Source organism: Carassius gibelio, chromosome A3 (genome assembly GCF_023724105.1).
Source record: "Carassius gibelio isolate Cgi1373 ecotype wild population from Czech Republic chromosome A3, carGib1.2-hapl.c, whole genome shotgun sequence".
NCBI classification, from domain to species: Eukaryota; Metazoa; Chordata; class Actinopteri; order Cypriniformes; family Cyprinidae; genus Carassius; species Carassius gibelio.
In genome coordinates, this window is record NC_068373.1 from 11,579,759 (window position 1) to 11,602,849 (window position 23,091).

Here is a 23,091-nt window from a genome sequence, read left to right on the forward strand (position 1 = left end):
CTGTGACCACAGATGGGAATGACGAGAAGGAAACCAAGAAGTGTACGGAAGACAAACACACACATCACTACTTGTGTTTTTTCTTCTGACAGTTGAATAAGAATGCTTTTAATAGACGGGAATTACACTCAGATCTGCTTCAGAGGAGCTTGACAACAACAACAGCTGGTCTGAAGCCTCACTCCACTTTTCTTTTGACATGAGAGAATACCAATCAATAGACTCACAAACAAGTCTCTTCAAAATTTATTTATTTTTGTGTGATTTTATCCTGTGCGATTCACTCTCAGATGTACATGTAGACCCAACTTATTAAGGTCCTTTTACACTAATCAGAAGTTTACAGTTTGTTTCAATGGGAGAAAGACAAGCTCACATCACAATCTAGTCACTTTGTTGTGCATGAATGTTAGCGGCACTCTGGGCAGGACAAAATGATTTATGTGAGGCCACTGCATGTCATCAAGCTATCATTTGTGATGTTATAGACAACCAATCAAATGACAGATTTTTGTAGTCCAAGAACCACACTGAATTGGTACCATCCTGGTTATGTGCACAGATTGTACCTAGGGCTGAGGGGGATGGTACGAGGCAATACCATTTATCGATTTACAGTAGATTGATATGAGCACGTCTGAATAAAGCAGAGGATGGAATAGCCTACATCATGAAATTTACTAGCAGGGTAACAGGTGCATTAGTGCTACCATACAGCATCAAGCTACGTAAAACTATTTATAAAATCAATAGTACACTTTTACTCAAATTTAACTTCAAACCACAGTAAGTTTTGGTTCCCGCTGGCTTCCATTCTATGGACAAAAATACAATGTAATTCAATGGGAACTGAATCTATCTGGTTCCCAACATTCTTCAAAATACCTTCTTTAATGCTCTTCAAAAAAAATCAACAACAACAAAACAACAATTTAAGTTTTTGGGTGGACTAATATATAATAACAATAATATAATTAAAAAATATATTTCCAATAAACAATTGAAATGACTAAATGACTAATAATATTATAACATCAGAACACTATGTAAAGCCATAAATGTGTAACTGTCCATACTTGTGCAACCGATTTTTCAGACAATGAGCACAGACATTCCAACAATAAGCAATCTATTTTGATGAGGCTGACAAAGACAGGAATGAGGCTCCTGTAAACACGTTATGATTCCCTGGAACAAGCTTTACAAACACACTGTGACCTGCCCTCTTCCTCTTCCCTGAAATGCCATGTTTCCACTCTTGCCAGTTCAGATGAGTGTTTTGTATTTTGGGGCATCCAAAATGTTTCCACATGGGTTCAGGTGGGGGAGGGACTGATACTATAATGTAATACACACAGCTGCCACAAGAGGCAGCACATGAACATGAGTGAATATGGTGCACGTTTGCATGTAAAGAGGAATGGGACAAGATCTTCCGACTGTGGACAGAGCTTTTAAAACTCAGTCTGTATGAGAGAATAAACTTGCATGCATCTGCATAATAAATCTGATCTGGGCGCAATTGTGGTGCAGAGACATCGAATGAGCTCAGATGAGATGCTTCCCAACCAGTTGTCCTAAGAAGAAACCGGAAACAAGCAGGACGTTGCCAAATGAAGACGAGACAAAGGCAGGTCATGGCAGCACAACAAGCACTCCTCAGCTGGGTATGAGTAAGGGAAATCTGAATAAACTAATATCATCTATGATACATCTCAATGCCCTACAAGCCTTCAAATGCAAGTCACATGCCCGCTATGACATGTCATGCCTGCGAAGACTAAAAATAATGCAACAACCAAGTAGTATTACAACTTTTCTCAAATGCACTTGAATTTTTTGCCCATCTACACTTTGTTCATATACACAGAAGAGAGAGAGAGAGAAAAAAAATCTGTATGTATCAAGGGAATTTAAACATTAAAAAATAAAACCCACAATTCAAATCAATAAACCCACAGATCTACCACATTTTGAAACCATCACATTCACTTCCGGTGATAAAAACCAAGCCAATTAGCATTATAAAAACATAGCCTTTTCCCAGTTTCGAGATTTAGTTTTGAGCTAACTCAGACAATTACACAGTCCATTTGACACAAAACTATATTATTTCAACATGGAGAGACAAAAGACAAAACTAAAGTCTCAAAAGTCTCTCACACACACACACACAAACACACACAAAGTGACACATACAGCCAAACCTTTACAGGCCAAACTTGATGCCAGGTGGATAATCATAAGAAAAGGCCCACGTTCACATGAGCGGACAAAAAGCCAGAACAATAAACACTTCAAATATTTAACAGAACAAGACTGTGCCAATCATTTAAACCAACATACCAAAAGCACACATGGGCCAAACATGTCCAAACAGATCTAATTAGAGGTATAAAACAGCACTGATTAAAGAACTTAATATGAATTTATCACTTTAATGATAGTCAGTGTAATCATCACAATACTACAGGAAGTAAAAAAATTACTTAACTAATGACTGACCTCCTCTTTAAAATGAAAACCCGTTATAGCACTTAAAATCATAACTTGCAAGCAGAAAGAAATCACTCTTAAATGAACCCAGACGGAGCTGATAATCAACAGTAAAGAAGCGGAGACAAATACGTCAAGCTGCTTAACTTTTCTCTAATGAATCCTACAGACTGCGACCTCTGCACAGAACAAACCATGAAAAAACATTAGCACCACAGCTAAGACAATCTCGAATGGGAACGATTGGATCGACAGGAGCGCCCCGTCTCAAGGTCAGAAAACACTCAAGTGTCTCTCTGTATCGCACAGTGCTTGGGCAAAACTCTCACGAAAAACAACTCATAATTATCACTTTTGTTTTTATTCATATAAAATAATTATTATACACATCTTTATTTTTAATTGCTTTTCATAATACCTTGCATTCAAGGTACATTTCATCAGGACTCCCTGGGAATCAAACCCATGTCCTTGAAATTGCAAGTGCCATGCTGTATAGTAATAATAATAATAATATTATAATTACTACTACAAATAGTATACAAATAAAATATATCTAGTTATTTTTTTCATGCTTTTCTTTGCTCTTTATTATATCACTGAAGGTATTATGTACAGTATATTATTTTATTAATTGTCCTACTTAAATAACATCGGATACTTCTATCACTACTGAAATTTAGGTATCATAAACCAAGTGCATTTTCAGGCTGGATTCTCATCTACATCATTGCCATGACGAACTTCTTCGCCTCCGACACACACACATACACACACACACACCCTGCCTTTCAGGAAATGACAGAACGAGGCGGAGGAGCAAAATGAAAACACAGGAAATCAAGCCTGTGGTGATCATTACGTGTGTAACACGCAGACAGCTGAGACGAGCAGACTGAATACACACACCTGCATGCATGCAAACACCAACGACCTTGAGCATCCGAACACAATCAGTCATAATAGAGTGAAGGTGACTCAGAAAGACATTGATGCCATCATTATAGGACAAAATAGAGGAGGAGGTGGTGGTGGTGGTGGTGGGGGGAGAGAACCGGTGAAACTGTTGAGCAGTCAAAAACAACTCATTTTTAGTGTAGCCTGAATTTGTAACCAGTGTGTGAACGGCAGAACGACAGGGACAGAAGCGCTCTACTGCAGACATGATATGGGCGTCGTCTGGAGAACAAAGAGTTTGATGTGCTGAGAGAGGCCCGCCCCCTTCAAGGTCACATGACTGGTAGGAGGCAGGCATGGAGCAGTATAAAGGAGAAAAGAAAAGAATAGAGAATGGAAAAAGAAAGAAAAGGCATGCCAAGTTTAACGCCTGAACATAGTGTTTAAGCACCCTTAAAATAACTTTTATTGTATTGTTCGGGAGTTAACTCATTCAACAGCATTATTTCCATGACTAAAACGTACAAAGACAAAGTAGCATTCCCTACACCATCCTTAATCAAGTATATTTCTGTATTAAATCCAAACTATCCATTTGTACTTTTTCTCAATTATTTATTTGAACTGGTTCACAAAGTGTAAAATCATGAACTTCACTCTGTGGGCCTGGTCTCTCACACAGGAAGCCCGTGCCTCCATTTTCCCAGCTCCCAGTGCATTTAATACAAGTCAGCAGATTTCCACAGTCCTGACCATACACACAAACTCTCTCCCATACAGAATTCCTCCACTATGCTCAATGTGTACTGGAGGCTGGTTTGCTAGATAGCACTGGGAACTTGAAAATAATGCACCCATAGTCACGTGTGTGTGTGTGTGGGGGGGGGGGATTGTTAACCACAACAAACAAAGGCCGTCCCAAAGCAGTTGGTTTGCTGTGCTAATGTTTAACTTCATCAATTATGGAGCATCAAAACAGTCTCTGAATATCATTATTACATTCCTGATGAACAAACATTTAATCACCTTTTGCCCAAGCACTTTTAACTTCATGAACTTGTCAAATTGCTAAAAAGGTAGAACTGTGTTCCAACAAGAATATAATCTCCACAGGTACAACTACAGGTCAGCGTATGCCCTGATCAGCTGATCACAGCGGCACAAGTACAGACATGACTGCAACATAGAGCCACAAACATGTAAATATTTCCAGTGAAGTTTAGAGAAGAGTGGGGTTTCAGTAACTGATGCAGCTTGCGTGTAAACTCTAGCATGTAGAGATTTGTTGTTTTGCATAAACAGGATGACGTTGGGCTTGCAGCCACTTGAACAAACACGTCGCCTATAAACAGGTCAAGATTTATTTGTAGATGGTGACGATGTCAATGCGGTGCTGAATTTAGTTTGCTACGGCATTCAGCAGGTCAGCCTTAAAATCAAGGTACCACTGCTGAATTACTCCGTTTATACACTTTCAACCTGAACTGACCTAAAAATATTGAAATCAGTAACATGTAATGATTATGCTTCATTTATACAGGACTCTACGCTTACTTTTCATTAAAAAAAACGGGGCATTCTTTTTTACTTAACTTTGTAATGGCATTATTTTCTAACTTTATCAAACGAGTTATCAATAGAGAGGTGGCAAATAAAAATGTGACGTAGGCATTTTAAAAAAGACATTTAATGAGGCTCATAGGTGGCATGAGTGCAATTAAATTCATGAAGAGATGAATATCTTAAATATAGAATTATGAATTATATAAGCTATGCAAACAGCTTTAATCGCATACGATACATCACTGATAATTAACGCAATATTGCGTAGCTTGTCAGTGAACTACAACTACTAACTCTGTGAAGTAAATGCCGTTCCACCTGAAAGCACATGCTGGAGAGTTACTACTAATCACAGAACCAGCTTTACTGATGAACTGCGCATGATAGACGCATGCAATTATTCGTGCACCCCTAGTAATGAGAGTATTTATTCACTTGGATAACAGCACTGAACAAAAAAGTGTTTTGAACAGTGAGTGGATTCTGATTAACTTGTCTTTAAGGAATCAACAGACATGTTTGTGATACATTACTCAGCACTGCAAAAACACGTGGAAAGTAGAAACCTTTGAAGCTCCCGAGCACAAACACAAATATGCTTATCAGGTCAGTCACACTGGTGCTCCTGAATATTTTTTTCATAGTTGCACATAGTAGTTTTCAGGTGCAAATGAGACTGAAATGGCCACACTGTAGAGCCCTGCTATAACAGATGCTTAAAGGGTTAGTTCATCGAAAAATGAAAATTGTGTCATTAATGACTCACCCTGATGTCGTTCCAAACCCATAAGACCTTCGTTCATCTTCGAATACAGTTTAAGATATTTCTGATTTATTCCGAGAGCTCTCAGTCCCTCCATTGCTATTTTTGGACCAAAATGTATTTATGATGCTTCAAAAAAAATAAAAATTCTAACCAACCCTCTGATGTCACATGGACTTCTTTTGAAGATGTTTTTCTTACCCTTCTGGACATGGACAGTATACCATACACACAGCTTCAATGGAGGGACTGAGAGCTCTCAGACTAAATCTAAAATATCTTAAACTGTGTTCCAAAGATGAACGGAGGTCTCACGGGTTTGGAACGACATGAGGGTGAGTTAAGGACATAATTTTCATTTTTCAATGAAAAATTTAAGTGATTCTAAACTAGGGAGCCCCAGCAAATTTCCAGAAACGCCTAAATATGACAATTATTTAAAATAATTAGAAGCTAAAAATAAATAAATAAAAATAAACAACTCAATTACATGCGGAAGACAAATGTTTTACAACGTTATATGGAAAAGTCCAGTAAATAAAATCTTAAAACTCTATGGGCATTTGCAATATATATTAATACAAAGGCTCGCAAATTTCTACACATCCATCAATTCATGTGCTCATTAATTCATGTTAACACATTTGTCCAATATAATCATCCAAGCTGTGTTCCATTCAATCAAATTTCAGGATTCCAGTAAAACCTGTGCAGATTTTATGTTGGCCAAGCTGCAAGTGTATTGATTGGTGAACAGAGCAGTAATGTAAACAAGAATAGAAAAGAAAAAGAGAGAGAAGAAGAAAAACTGGCTAAAAAAGCAAGTATGTAGGAACAAGTGAGTATATGAAAGAGAGAGAGAACAAGTGTGAACCGTTATGTAATGGGTGTGGGTGCAGATTTCCAGGCCCATCAATTCTGCCGTAAGCAGCTCCAGATGTTTGGAGATCAGGGTGGGAAAGTGACATGGCTCCTCGGCATGTTTGAACTCCTGACTGACTGCACCACCACAGCAAAATGGCCTTGTGTCACACTAATATAAGATGTTGGATGTATGTGATGTGTTTCTCAAAGTGAAGACAACTTGGGATGAAGCTGAGAAAGCATGAAGGTGAATGAAGTTATTAATTTTAATACATAATTTACTTATTACTGCTTTTCTGTAATCTTGGCGCATATATAAAAAATAAATCTGCATTTAAGACATTTAAGCCAAACAACCAACTTGGCATCAATGCTTCAGAAAAACTTCCTAAAATAATATGCATGTCATTAAACACAGGCTGAACATCAGCAAACATCATAATTACAATCATTCTGACAAACACCAACTAAACCATTTTTCAGTATTTTAAGCAGCGTCCTGTAATCAGATGTTTGTGACAAGCAGGATTTAAGCCAAAGCATGAGCAGCTGATTATCCACGAAGTCTGTTTAAAATCAAGTCTGCACCAATTATCAGAACAAGACTCAATCTCATTAGTGACGCATTAAAAGGATGAAATGTTTGTCAAAAAAGATGTGTGGGCTTGTGTTAGCAGCTGCAACACAGAGCACTAAACTCACAAAGAGCGGGAAGCTTAACATTTATAAACAATGCTGGAGGGTCAATTATTTTGATCTCTGAACAGCTGTGACAATTGTCTATTAAGAGCAAACAAACCAAATGAGCCAATAATGATAATTCAAAATCTAAAGCTAAAAAATTATATAAATACAATACATTCAAAGCAATGGTAATAGTTGAACAGTCAGTAAATGTGTAGTCTTCATTGCCCAATCAGACTCTGATTAATCAAGACATCATTACCTTAAGCTTTTAGAATCTAAAAAAAGCTTTTATTATAGCAAACCAAACAAAACTAGGCCATAAAAGTGACTACCAAACTTAACATTTCTAAACAAAACAGAACGCACTTAACTGCGTTACATGCAACTAAACCGACAGCATGCACTGCATCCCCTGCAAACTCCAGCTATACTTCCTGCTTAAAAAAAGAAACTGTAGGCATTTTATTTTATATTAAACTGTAGTCACATTATTTTTAATACAAGGAGTACCTTTGTCACATGAACTCATCACAATGCACTTTCCTTTACATACAGTAAAATATCTTTTGGTGTAAATAAAAAATCTATGGCAATTGGCAGAACAATAAGTCAAGATCAAGATATTGAAAAAGATTTAGGTTTAAGAAAACATTAAGTGCACAGTATAATATACTATTAACACTGGAGAAAAAAAATCAATTTTTTTTTTTTTTTTAAATAAATGTTATTCTGACCATAATCAGTGTCTACTTGAAAACTGTTTTAGATCTGTAATGCAGACGTTCTCGTGATGCCCGGTATGCCATGCTGTAGTGATAAGAGCAGTTTAATCAGTACACTGGTAAAGTGTGAGTGCATCACACTCAGAAAAGGCTAAAATAAGTAAATAAAAAAAAATCTAATTGTTCTGAAGGGCTACCAATCAGGATGCAATTTTTAAATGACCAAATGATGCGACTTTACCTAGCCGTTCTTTAGCATGATAAAGAGGTAAACCCCTCTCCTTGAAGTTAAGCCCTGCTGCTTTTGCCATCAAAGCAGCACTTTTGTACAAATTCAGACAATAGACAATCACTTTCAGACGTCAAATCGCCCGCTGTGAGTAATGTTCCTGTTAAAGGAGTGCTAAAATAGTCACAGCAGAAAAAAAGGATCAACAAACTGTAGGATGTTCTACACTAGATTTTTTGCAGCCTATTCATTTCAAACGTTAGTTATGAACTCTTTAATGTTGTGCGAAGATTGCCATTTGTGTCAATTAAGGCTGCACGAGGTGTCATTTAAGCATCGATATCGCGATGTACGAATCCACGATAGTCACGTTGCAGGATGTGCGATGTAGGCTGTCGTAGTTGATCCGTTATTCATTAACTGTATGGGCCAGCTGCTCCCCGGCCCTTGATGAATGTGATTCGCGGATTAATTGCACAGCTTAACCATCACAGAGTGAAAGATTTGACAGCAGAGAGAGCCGCACGCTCACCATCTTCAAACAACACGACCGCCGTCTTGCTCCCTCTCCCTCGCGTATATTAATCAATTGACACGATGGTGTTGATGTTTAAATCATTTAAAATGAAAATGTAAGTGTGCTCACCCCATTTTTGTTTGTAAGAAAAAAATGTGATTAAATTTCATATCGCAATATAGATCGCAGAAAAATAAAACATCGCAATGCCATTTTTTCCTAATATCGTGCAGCCCCAGTATATATTTGTGTGTGTGTGTGTCTACATATATATATTTTTTTCTTGAGATTCCGTCCGCGTTTTCTGCTTCGCAGAAATCATAGCGATGTATGTGCCAAGAACCGGGTACACTGGTACCGTGACATTTTCATTTTTTAGTACCGAAGTACCGGGTCTTTTGACAAGACTAATTTTGAACATGATCAGGATGGTACCACCTTCGCCTTATTGTGAGCCAGGAAAAACCCTGAATACCTTTACACAAAACCTTAAACACTTCTACAAAAAGCAAAATTTCCAAATCTAATACACATTTCACAAAGGGAAGCTGAACAGTTAATTGATTTTAAGACACTGAACTTTTATGAGCTGGTTTAGCCACTCATTTCGTTAGATAGAAAAACAAACTCCATTGCTCCAAGTTACTCAAACAGCCAGCAAAATAAAACCACATATGGCTTGAGCTTCCAACAGATTGTAGATTGTTGGCCAATGTGAGAATGTACTGTGTCCAGTCGGCCTTTGCCGGTTTGCTGTGGGATAAAAAGTTTGTATTGGGAGTGAGAGAAGAGTGCATATGCGGTTAGTAGTTATGAGATCCATATGCACGTTTGCCGGTGCGTGGCAAAACTAAACACTGGAAGAGAGCAGACAGTCAGTGTTTCCTCCTCAGCACAGTCCAGCAACTCAGGAATTTGTATTATGGTCCAGACAATGTTCAAAAACAATAAGATTATCTGCAGTGCATTAGTGCTGCTTCCCGATCAACGCACACACACAGAACTCTTCATGAGACTAAAGTCTTTCCACAAGTTAAGTGCTTCAAACAGGTTTAGGAATACAAGTTAACTAGTCTAACACAAGCACAACCTGCTGACATAAGATATTATAAACTAAAAAGAGACCAAGCAGAGTCACTGAAAATTTGACTTTGGCACAAAAGGTTCAAAAGGTCATAGCAGAACTACTCCAGGTTTCCGTCTGTTTTTGTCCAGAAAAGTCAAAAGGGGTCCAATTAAAACAACCACTTATATTTTCTTCAAAACATCATCTTTGACATCCAGCAACTTGAAAAATAATAATAATAATTTTACCGGCTTTGAACAAGTCAAAAAGTAACCATGACCCTAGGAGATATCAGAGAGACAAGTGATATCAAAGATATCATGTGTTGCACTAATCATATAAACTTTTATTTAGTTCATATAAGTTTCAAAGCTCCATGTGGAGAAGCATCTGGATTTTTCACCAATTTTAATAACTGTATAGGACACTTCACAAGTACAACATGTATATAGGGGAGTGCGATGTGACCATTTTTGATTGTGGATGATAAAAATGTCTCCACGATCCGCTTTTGAAGAAATATAGTATCGTACTACAGCACAAATTCAGTTACAGTTGTGATGCCTCCGTCTCAATCTCAATATACTGTAGGCTACAACACAACATACATTCACATCAGTGTTAATTCAGCAGTAGAGTTACTTACTGGACACTGCACTTATTCGCAATCACAAAAGTACATTATTTGCACATGCTTTAAAGCCTTGACGGTTAAACGTTTAATTCCCACACTGTTCTGGCATGTGCTTTTTCTAAGTGCCTACACCAGAAGTGCACACAACAAAAAAAAAAATTGTCAAACAGCACTTGATTACTGAACCAAGTTATCTTTTACACTAGAAGAAACACAGAAGAAAGAAACTCAGTCATATTTAAAACAAATTTTGAGTAAGTAAATAATGGTATAAAAAAATGACATATGACGACAATTTTTATTTTGGGGTGATCTATTCCTTTAATTGGTAATAAAAAAAATACAATCACTCTACTCTTAACTGAATACAATTGCTTTGATAGGAAACAATCTATAGCGTTTTGTTTTAATATTTGTTCATTCAATTACTTGAATGCTTCTGCTAAATGCACCTCTAGTACTTTAAGATAAATCACTGTTGTTTTATTTGTATTGTGTGTGCACTTGTGTATCTTTCTTATTTTTAATAAAGATAAAATAATGACAAAGCTTTTTATCATAGCCCACTTTGGCCTAAATATCTGCCATAACTTTTTATATATTGTGTCCTTGAAAGGCTTTGTCTTTATAATACTGAAATAAGCTGTAATACTTAGACAACTTGTAAAATAATGAAAAAAAAAAACATGACAAAGAATGGTGACAAAAGCATGAATCGTGATATTTTTAAAAAAATATTGAGATTATATTTTTTGCCATATCGCCCACACCTACATGTATATTAAAGAAATAATATAAAATGTACAAAAGTTTGGGCTCAGTAAGCTTTTTAAAAACAAACATACTGAAAGAATCCTAAGAAATGTGTTAATGTCACATTGTTCCTTATTCAATGTATTCCAAAAAAAAAACAACAACAACACATGGTGTCATTGTGAAATTAAAACTGACCATGTTGTATGAGATGCTATGTGTGACACTGAAAGTAATGGAAAACAACTATTTCTACTGAAAATAATGACAAATACTCCATGAAAAATTGAGTACGAAAAATTAACGGCCATTCAACTGCCACCTAGTAGGTGACGCAGAGTCATTTGAACCCTGACTTGATTATCCTCAGTGCTGCCAAAATTTTCTTTTCAATCCTTCTAATTAATAAATTATTAAAACAATCTGTAATTCAGAGATCTTGTTCTTTGGCCAGTAGTGACTGTATCTGCCCAACAGCTGCCTGACACATTAATACAAGATCCAGTTGTTTACGGATCTGACTCTGGGGAGAAGAAAAAAAAAAGGCCAAATTGTAAAAAGCTGGTTGTTTATGTACTGCCACATCAATAAACTGCTTGCTTGTTTATGAGAGGGGCTCCATACATATATCGGCCCTTAAAGCAGTAAATGAGCACCATCATTTGTGCTGTTGCTTCTAGAAGGTTCTGGCGCGGTTAATTTGACCACCCTGTAATAAGTGATAAAAACAAAAAGGACTTTAGCAATTATCTCTTTACTGCCAAACAATGTTCCACAAAACGTCATCTGATTGATGGATAGTGGGGAAGTTGAAGAGGTGGTTCCATGATGTAACAATTGTGATTAGGGCTGGGTATCCATTCAGATGACCCGATTCGATCCAATTTTGATTCTCAAGCTCTCGATCCAATTCGATTCTTGATTTATTTTTTTATTTTTTATTACATTGAGTGAATATAGTCTTAATACAAATCCTATTGATATTTCTAAAAAAAATTTACAGTAAACATCAGTTTACAAATAGTTTATTATTATTTTTTTTAATAGGGTCCTTTTTTAAACAATAATAGGGCCCTATAAAAGGTTTTAAAAGGTTTTTTTTCTTCTGGTAACCATAAAGGCATAAAACACAAATTTATCCTAATCAAATGAAAATGAAACCCTTTTATTTTTTGGCAAACAAAGTGCTGCACAACAGAGGTTTACAGTTAAAATTAAAATAGAAAACAAATGTGATTATACCTTTAAAAATAAAGATTTATTAATATTAGGGATGTAAACGATTAATAGATTCTCGGTTAATTGTCGATTAGAGATGTATTCGATTAAGGCTGTCGATGGTCGGTTAACTGATTTAATTTGAGGCTGCGAGTGACGGTGACTGTATATAAATGCATCATTAATTCATGGTGTACTAATTAAGCTATTAATGTGATTTAAACTATTGCGAATCACGCGTAATGCTTTGTTCTTGTTTCTCATCAACAGTATCTCCTCCATAAGCGCTGAATGAAAGACAGGCTTTCTGTTGTAACATCGCGCAAGGTAAATAAGGGTGACATTTAGTGGAGAAGAGTCACGTTAAGATTCACTTTAATCAGATCTTTTTTTAAATGTGTACCGAAAGAAATACCAGAATAGATTTGTGAATTTTGACAATCAAGATCAAATCGACGTCATTAAAAATAATAATAATAATTTGCCCAGCCCTAATTGTGAGGAGTCATATTAACAAACCACCAAGCGTGACATCATATTCATCAGACGTGATCCACACCAGTACAAAGACACAGACAAACCCTCGGGAAAGGGTATGTGACCTGAGCCAGACATGATGGCTCGCATATTTCATTACAGAACAAAAACAGGCCTAAGATGCAACACATTGGGCGGTTTAATTCAGTCACTGTGCCACACATACATTACAGAGGCACACAAACACACACCCTTCACAGAGGAGTCTTTTCATTATGGGCCAAGCACTGTGGGCGCTGCCAGGTACAGATGATAGTGAGCCATACAGGCAGAAAGAGTGAAAGAAACCTACGCTGTAGGTATACCGCTACATTATCCCCCCAAAAAACTTTGGACTTTAATTATAGCCACAATTATGGGGTGTACATACTTTCAGATGGTAACAAACTTTTCATTCTTAAAGAATATTTAGATCATGGAAATTAAGTATCAAAATACTACACCACGTTATGTACGAGAAGCTGCAAAAGACACAGGTGCAAGTGGAATGCAAAAATCATGGTGACGTTAATTTTTATGTAAATATAATCGCCAATATATTGCATCACCAAAAATGAGGTCATTTGCATATGTTGTGCGATAAGTCGATATATTGATTATTGGGACAGGCCTAAGTTAAATTCAACAGAAAATGTCAATGCAGGGTTGAAAATGTGTCAAGTGATTTCATGTGGTCTTTAAAAATAGTTCAAAAGGCAGCACAGCCTCAATTTAACAACACTTCCACCTCACAAACATCAATTTTTCAGTGCAGTAGTCTTTTCTACTAAGTGCAGGGTTTAGTACTATCACACTTTCAACTGCAACATAAAAACTGCAGCTCTGAGAAGTCGTGGAAATGAGCACTGAATGAGCACCAGGCAGCCAGAGCATGGTTGACATCTGACATTGGAAAGGAGGAGGAAAAAAAAAAAAAAACTGGTTTCCATGGAGATACTCTGCCATCACCCATAAGACACAAGAGATGGTGGGATGCTGTATCCCGCAGTCCAAAGGGCAACAGGACGGATGGAAAAAGCTGCCGGCAGTTTCCAAGCAGCACCGATGTTTAAAAGGATGCAGTTACATATTCATCTGAGAGCTGATTTACCATTTCTACACTAATGGTTAAGATGCATACTCAAGCAGAGAGAACCGGTGCTTGAGCAGTGGGTAAGAGCAAATTAAATCATTTGGCAATTAGCTTTGGGATGGAAGTTAGGATTGATGAAGGAGAAATATGGTCACGCAATGGAGTGAAATAGACGACAGAAAAACTGCAGAAACTAGGCAGAACAGGCATTTTAGCTTTTTACTAACCCTCATGTCATTCCCTCTGTGTGACGCTAAAGAATTCCTTAAATAACTGATAGTAATTGAGGTCCAGGGTCATCAAAATTAAAAAAAAATAAAAATACATGAAGGCAGTCCATACGACTTGTGCACTTTATTCAAAGACTTCTAAAGTCATATGATAGTTTGGCCCGAGGAACAGGCAAAACATTTGGTCATTGTTTACTAAACATCTTGACATCGGAGTCACTTTTTTTTAGGAATAATTTCTCAAATTATATGCATTTCTTTTTTTATGATGATAATGATAATACAGTTCTTAAATCCAGAATAATGTACAGATTGGACTAAACTGGTTCTCGAATTTAACTTACTCCAATCACAGCAATTAACAGTCGCTGTAAAGAAGGTATTTAGTCGTAAACATTGTGGTCTGTTCATCACACAAAGCCATCATAGCTTTAAAGACATCAGTCTCTGCATTTAATCAAGCAGGTTTATACTTTACTCACATCAATAAAGGACACCAGTAGCTGAAGAGAGCTGCCTCACAGCTGGGTCTGCCCTTTAAAAATCAGTCAGTCTCACAACCATTTTAGACTTCCTGGGTCCTATAGTGAATGTATGTGGACCAACGACACACTCATCCTGCAGTTAGGGGTGTGCGACATGACTGTCTGTCTGTCTCATTGTCTGTGTTTGGCTCTTTGAGAGTCTGTTGTTCTCTCGTACTGTGTGTGTGTGTGTGTGTGTGTGTGTGTGTGTACCGAAAACCACAGTGCCACAATTTAAGATCTCACATCTTCCGTAAAATGGTTGGTGACAACTTCCACTTTTGTGATTTGGTAAAATGGGATTTGAGTTTGTAAATCCATAGAATATGGTTCAGTAGAACAGAAAAGTATATCAAAACCAGAATTAAAATGTTGCTTTTAGTCCATTTTTTTATGCTTTGAGGTTAGCTATAAAATTGTCTTTTTCATCAAAACTGAAAAAAAATATTGATATTCACCTTGTGTTCAATAAAACACTCTTTAAAATGAGAACACCACCTCTCTCTAGTACCATCAGCTTCTGACTAGCAATAGCAAAAAGCAAAATCACATTCATGCTATTGGCCTGGATATATTGATTAATAGGTCAGTATGATTCTATCGACCATGCATGTACAAACAGAAATACTTAAGACATTTGTACATTCACACACACATATACCATGCAGACACAGAACAGGTGCAGCCACTGTGGATGGGATGCAGAGACAGGATATTTCCTGGCAGTGCTTGTATTTCAAGTGGCAACGGTTGGATTTTAATGTGTGAAGGAGAGGGAGCAGATGAAGAGAAGGAAAAAAGAAAATAAAAAGCAACAGAATGCAGGAGAGGCAGCACAAAAGCTTTCACTGAAGGTGTCAAAAGAAAGCAAGCAGAACAAGAGAGATAATCAGAAAGCGCCACGAAGGCAGATCCATTAAAAACTGCTTCTGTGATGCAAATCAACCGTACGTGCAATTCTGTTCCTCATCATAACGGATTGATTCTCATGAAACTGAGCACATCAAGTTGTTAGGTCTGTTTAATGGACATACTGATATCAGACAGGGTTGAGTGCACGCTGTGAGAATGCAAATGTTCACCTGAAATAAAATGCCATTATAATAACTGTTACAATATTTTTTTTTAAAGGCCCCAGACCTGGATCAAAACCCGTTCTTGTGTCCCAAAACAAACTAGCATACCTGTGCCACCATTTGGTCAAGACATCATTCGGCCACTGAAACATGATCATTTGGACATTACAACATGCATAGGAACTCAAGTGTGTAAATGAAGCTCTCACTGAACTGAAAAAGAGGAAACACTAAATATGAAACCAGACAAACATCCTATGCGGATTTGTATGTTCTGATGTTCAATTTTTGTCTTTCAGTTGTGCTTCACAGAATAAAAAAAAATCCATAAAGGTTTGGACAGACATGAGTGTGAGTAAATGAAAACAGATCACAGATCTGGTTTTGATGGTCCTGGCAAATATTCCAGTGCTTTACTTAAAGTTTTGCAAGCAGTGTTTTATTGAATTTCACTTAATGACAAGATCAGATATTTCTCCTCAAGTCTATTAAACCATCATCTGTGAAGAATGAAATCAGTGCTAAACCGTTTTACTCCATTCACACAGGACCTGCGGCCAGTGGGTCTGGGGTATTAATCTGTAAAAACTAATCCTGACTGAATAAAGAGACGACTTTGCTGGATTAAATAACAAGCAAGGCCATTATGAATAGAGTTGTTGAGTCAAAGACAGGACACAAAATAGAGCTGTAATCGGGCCTTAAAAGTTAGGCCCGACAGGACCCGAGCCCGACAGGTTTCGGCCCGAGCCCGACAAGTACATTTTGATTGACAGCTTTTTAAAAGCCCGAACCCGTTTACAGCCCGACATTATTCAAATGTGCGCACGCACACAGCTCTTTTGCCTTTTGCCAACAATGAGCAATTTATTCATGTTTTAACATAATTTACTCATAACTAACGTAGACTAGACCACTTGGAAGTTGGAATAAAGAAATAAAAAAAGTCCTGTGTCACATCGTAACATCTCAGCATTCTAGACATAGGCTCATTTAACCTATAAATAGACCAACGCACCAATAAAAACGAGTCATTTAAAAAAAAAAAAATTAAGATAAATTTTAAATTAAGATGGGTATTTGGCAATAACAAAATTAAGATAAAGGCTCCGCCGGATTTGCTTTATTTAATAAAAGAATAATGCCAACATTAGCGTAAATACTCTGTCAACATTATGCATTTAAGACTCAATGAATATTTAGTTATCATTTGAAAAACCTTTACTCACAGAGATTAGGCTAGGTCTAAATGTTTTTGTGGAGGAAAATGATTGAATCCACTGTAGATGTCTTCAGCGCGCTCCTGCGCTCACTGATGGTTCATCATTATTCACTCATTATTCTCATTATAAGCATGGTCAAAACTTTTCCACACCTCAGACTTTGCTTTAGTTGCTGGTGCAACCAAAACGTAATCACCAGAGGCAAGCCTCCGTTACACCTGCTCAGCATTCATTTTCGCATCTTTATCGCGCTAATCGAAACACATCACATGACCGCTCGTTTACCTCGCAAACCGGAGCGCAAGCCCGAGCCCGGCCCGAGCCCGCGTAAGATGATAGAAATTAAGCCCGAACCCGACCGAACCCATCGGGTCCCGACGGGTCCCGTCGGGTTCGGGCAAAGATCTTCAGCTCTAACACAAAACTTGTAACGAAAGAGAAAATACCAGAACAAAAAACATCTAAAATGTCACTAATTTGACTTCGTAAGACAAGACAAACAAGAAGAGAAAAAAAAAACCCAATAATGCATGTAATTATGGCCAACAATGAAATGTGATTAGAAAGTGGGCAAAAGCGCGCACACACACACACACACACAAAAACTTGACAAGCCGGTTATGTGACCTAAAACGTTGACCGGTAAAACCAGAAACCACCCAGATGGGGAGCCCTTGATAACTTTGAAAGAAAAGGTGCTTTTCAAAATGATTTGAATGCATTAGAAGAATAAACAGTGCTATGGTATCTAGTGAAGAGTATTTCTGATTTGTTTAAGGCATTTGTATAGGCCTACATTTCAAAAGGTGGCAAAGTCCAGACAGAGCAGTTTTTTTCCTTTGTCGCACGCCCCAGGAAAGAAAGGAGAACAGTGATAAACACTTTACTATGATTGCTTTCACTAAAAAAAGTCCATATCCAAAAGGACCAACAGTTAATTGACATTCTTTCTTAAACCATCATCATCCCTATTCAAAACAAGATGCAAACAACATGAAATACAAGAGACAGAAACATTGATTAATGGTTACTGTAGAAGCAATCAAGAAATGCCTCCTGGGGCATTTATTGATGAGTTCCATAATAACTTGTTTCGTTTAATGTTATTCTATCAAATCAACTAAAAAAAAAACAAATATATATTTTTTGAGAAAGTAATTCCAAACCTGCATGACCTTTTTTCGTGGCACACAAAAGAGAAAGGCTGTGGAATATTCTGGCAGTTTTTTTTTTTTTTTTTAATACATTTAAAGTGAACAACAACTGGAAATGCCAAAGAACAAAATGAGAATAAAAAAGGGAACAGTTTAATTTGAATATATTACAAAACATTCACTAATATTATTTAAAACAAAACATTTTAACATCCAGGCCATCTTTTGGTGCGTTTATGTCCAGTCAGTAAAATACATTTTTCAGTCTGAATGATTCATTCAAATCAAATTCAATTAACTGACTCAATTTGATTGCAACTGTTAAACGCCCACTAGAGAGAAGATTTATCTTTGGGTAAAAGACTATTCTTGAGGAGCGTAGACAGCAGAAGTCTGCATGACAGGTACAAAAATCAGATGTTTAACCAGTTCAATGAGTCCCTTTCATTTAAAACTGGTTCTAGCTAACAGGATTATAGCACAGGAACAATGAATGCCGCAAGCTGGTGAGTGCAAGTACATGAAAGCTAACTGCTAGCTCATGGTACCAGAAGGACACTAGCAAGACTGAGGCAAACTGGGTTAATCATTAGCAGCAAATGAGTGCTCTTAATCTGTCTGAGGTAGGGCTGGGACAACGCGTCGAGGTCATCGATGACGTCGACGCAAAAAATACGTCGACGCAAAATATGCGCATCGATTTGTCGACCCGTTTTTATTTCTCTAAAAAACGTTTGCAAAACGTTTACCTTATGTGCACTGAATATACGCGATGGCCGGATCAACATTCTGTCCAACGTTATATAACCAATCCAGGTGTTTTTCTGCATTGATCTTTTTTTGGCGGCTGTCAAAGCCTTATTTGATCAGTGAGTGATGTAGAATAGAATGAGTGCTGCGCCTGACAGGGCGTGTACGAGAGAGCGAGCCCCGGCTGCGCGCGCACTCACAGTCTTCAAACAACACGAGTGCTTCTTGATCTCTCTCTCCCTCATGCATATTAATCAAAATCATTGAACACGATAGAAAAAGTGCGAAACACCAAAGTTTCACGCGCGCTCGCGCACTCACAGTCTTCACACTACACGAACGCTGTCTCTCTCTCTCTCTCTCTCTCCCTCGTGCATATTAACCAAAATCATTAGACACGATAGAAAAAGGGCGGAATGCCAAAGTTTCACGTGGAGCATTCAGAGATTTTTTTTTTTTCCTCCATGACAGGCTACTGGCTCCCACTGTTATTTTTTTATTTTTATATTTTGGAAAAGCACTCTCTGTATTAGCTTAAAGCCCTCAAGTTTACATTGGTTACTGTATTCTTTCAATTGCTCTAAACAAGTATTTTGGGTGACCTTTTTTATTGAATGCTAGACATCAAGTTGTTGTTATTTTCATCTGAAAGAATAACTTTTTTTCAGTAAGCTAGGCCCTATGTGTTCAGTAAGCTTGTTTCAGTAAGCTATGTGTTTTCAAAGCTTCAAGGTTTTATTGAATTCTATCTCTATACAAGTGCAAAGTAATGCATTCTTAGTCAGTCTTTTATTTTGTAATTTTAAGAGCAATAAACATATATTGCAGTGTTAAGGATTCATGTTTTTTTCACTCAGATATGTAAATCAACATGTATAAATTGTTAGTAGTCAATTAATGGGGAGATAATCGAAATCGAATCGGTCTGAAGAAATTAATCGTTAGATTAATCGATGCATCGAAAAAATAATCGCTAGATTAATCGTTTATCCCAGCCCTAGTCTGAGGATATGAAAACAATACAAAAAACATATACAAAACAGCAACATCAACATCTCAATAACAACATAACTGAATCATATACAGCAATACATCCTCCTTTTATAGGGACTTTTCAGGAAATCAGCTCTGTTTACCACCTATGAACCAAGCCAGCACAAACTAATCACTGGGTAATGCAGACTGCACTCAAGATACTGGCATTAATGGCTGATTAAGCAGCAAGACAAATCAACTACCTATTAACAGAAAGGCCTTGCATGCAATTACAACATGCACTCATGTGGTCTCAAGCCCATAACGGAAGCTGTTGCATTACCAGCAAAGGACTAAAAATAGGTGATTATGGATGTAAAGAAAACAGTGAAATGAAAAAAAAAAAAAAAAAAAATCTACACATGCTTCACTTTGTCACATAATCTGCAAATAAGCCTATTTGCCTTTGCGCAAGTGTCACGTGATGGGCGATATGGCCATTTTTCAAATTGTCATCGTCAGCCCGTGCAATCGACGATACAGAATATCATCAAGAGAGAGACTGTTTGTTTGGTGTTTTAAACCGTACATGTGCGTGAGAGAGAGCCTATGGAATCACCATTAAAGGGGGGGTGAAATGCTATTTCATGCATACTGAGTTTTTTACACTGTTAAAAGAGTTGGATTCCCATGCTAAACATGGACAAAGTTTCAAAAATTAAGTTGTACGTTTGAAGGAGTATTTCTGTTCCAAAAATACTCCTTCCGGTTTGTCACAAGTTTCGGAAAGTTTTTTTCGAGTATGGCTCTGTGTGACGTTAGATGGAGCAGAATTTCCTTATATGGGTCCTGAGGGCACGTCTGCCGGAAGAGCACGCGCTCCCATATAGCAGAGCACTGAGAGCACAACAGACATTCACTGATCAGAGCGAGATCGTTGCGAAAAGCCACAAAAGAAGTGTGTTTTTGGTTGCCAGGGCAAGACAACCCTGCACAGATTACCAAAAAAAAAAAAAAAAACAGCATTAAGGGACCAGTGGAGGGAGTTTATTTTTACAGAGCATCAACGGAGTTGTGCAAGTGTTTGTGTTTGTTCCCTGCATTTCGAAGATGCTTGTTTTACAAACAAGGCCCAGTTTGACGACGGATTTGCGTATCGTTTATTTCTTAAGGATGATGCAATCCCAACAAAAAAGGGTCACGATCGTGTGTTGGAACCACAGGTGGTGAGTAAAACTGCTTAAAATATCTCTGCCTCCTTGTTAGTGCGTCCCCTCCCATGCCGGAGACCCGGGTTCGAGCCCCGCTCGGAGCGAGTCGTTGCTGCTGCTGCTCTCGTTCAGTTTCAGCCTCGGGATCTGATTCTGGATCATAAATATACGGCTGAATCTGACTGTTAGCCATGGTTTGTTTGGGATGATGGTTTTTTCCTCACGGTAATGTCACAGCTTCCAAATGCTCTCAACGCAAAAGCCTACTGGCGCTCGTGATTCTTTAGCTCCGCCCACAAGTCACACCTCCAGCCGGTCGTGTTTTTCTGGGAAAAATCGGTACAGACTATCTTTCTCTTATGATTATAATAAAACTAAAGACTTTTTGGAGTTATGAAGGATGCAGTACTACTCTGTAGGTACTCAAGATTAACAGGATATTGAGTGAAAACGAACATTTCACCCCTCCCTTTAGTCGAAAATATACACTTTCAAACATATGATGAACTAACATTAAATATAAAAATACTGTATATAAAACAGCTAGTTCATATATAGTCAGATGCAACTGTCATATGTGTTTATCACTAGCTTTATTTTACTCAATTGATAAACCTCATTCTAAAAGCCCATAGGAAAATTTCAGTGGATCCCACAGCAAATTACTCTTCCGGATTCTGATGTCATAGTTCCCCCACTTTATTGAGACACTATCCAACTACAATGATGCAGCAAAAAAAAATTGTAGCGAAGGAGTTGATTTTTAAATGCACACCAAGTAAAGCAAAATTATGCAAAAGTGGAATTTATCACAGGTATACATCATCTCGTGCAAAGCTTTTAGCCATTATCTAAAATCAAAAATTGTCCAAAAAAAAAACAACCTAATAAATATGAAACACAATGAAAGGATGTTGTATTCTTACCCGGAGGTTAGGGTGGGTGAAAACAGGCCCAATAACTGAGTGTCAAAGTGTGCGTATGGATTTAAGGAAGTGACTCACTGTCTCTCAAGAAAAATCCTTTGACATTTGAGTGTATTAAACAAGGCACAGCCCTTGGGAAGGGAACGACTTGCTTAGTGTGTGTTAGAGAGAGTGCGGCTGTTTGTCCTTGTCTTACCAGGATGGCAAAGATATACAAGAGATGAACAAATACCTTCCTTGGTAACAAAAGCAATCACCTTAACCTCAAACTTAAGAGAACAAATCAACACTTACAAATGAACAGAGACAAACAACAGCCACTCACTGATAATTTACAATCATTCAATATCATTTGCACATCACGGATAAATACTATGCAAGAATGCAATGGTTTCATAAAAACAGCTAGACCCAGCCTGCATCAGCACTTATCCTACATCAGAAACTCCAAACATTCACCACAGAACTTAACAGAATCATTCAAAATACTTCTCTTAAGTTGACCGTTGGATAGAACAATGTGAAACACATCAGTATTTACACTGTAAAAGTCATTAATGATACACCAATCTTGATTTTTCATCACAGATTAAGAATTTTTTTTTTTTCACAAGAAAATCCAAAGATGCTACATACTGCACGAGCAGTTTTTTATTTAAATTAGGTTAAATTATATGAATTTTCTAGATGTAACTTTAGCTTAGTGAAATGATGCTACATAAAATATATCTGAATGAGACTAAAACAGCAGATGGGCTGATTGAGAATGCAGATTCTTTCTCTGTCAGCAGGTGGTGCTTCTGGAACAGCAGATACAGAGTTTCCTTGGTTACTGTTGTAAAATCAGCAGCTCTGCACTTAAATACTACTTCAGTATGCATTATACAGGAGGCAAGATTTAAAAAAAAAATAAAAAAATAAATAAAAATCTCAACTTTCCTGAAGACAATCAGTTCCCCTCAGAGTTACATTTATATAAACCCCCATTCCCAATTCAATATTAT

General features: G+C 37.3%; 1 protein-coding gene across 1 annotated transcript in view; it reads right to left on the reverse strand.

Moving 5' to 3' along the window:
* Window positions 1-23,091, reverse strand: part of kansl1b (KAT8 regulatory NSL complex subunit 1b) — a 46,818-nt gene that overhangs the window by 13,109 nt on the left and 10,618 nt on the right. The gene's annotated exons all lie outside the window — the stretch shown is intronic.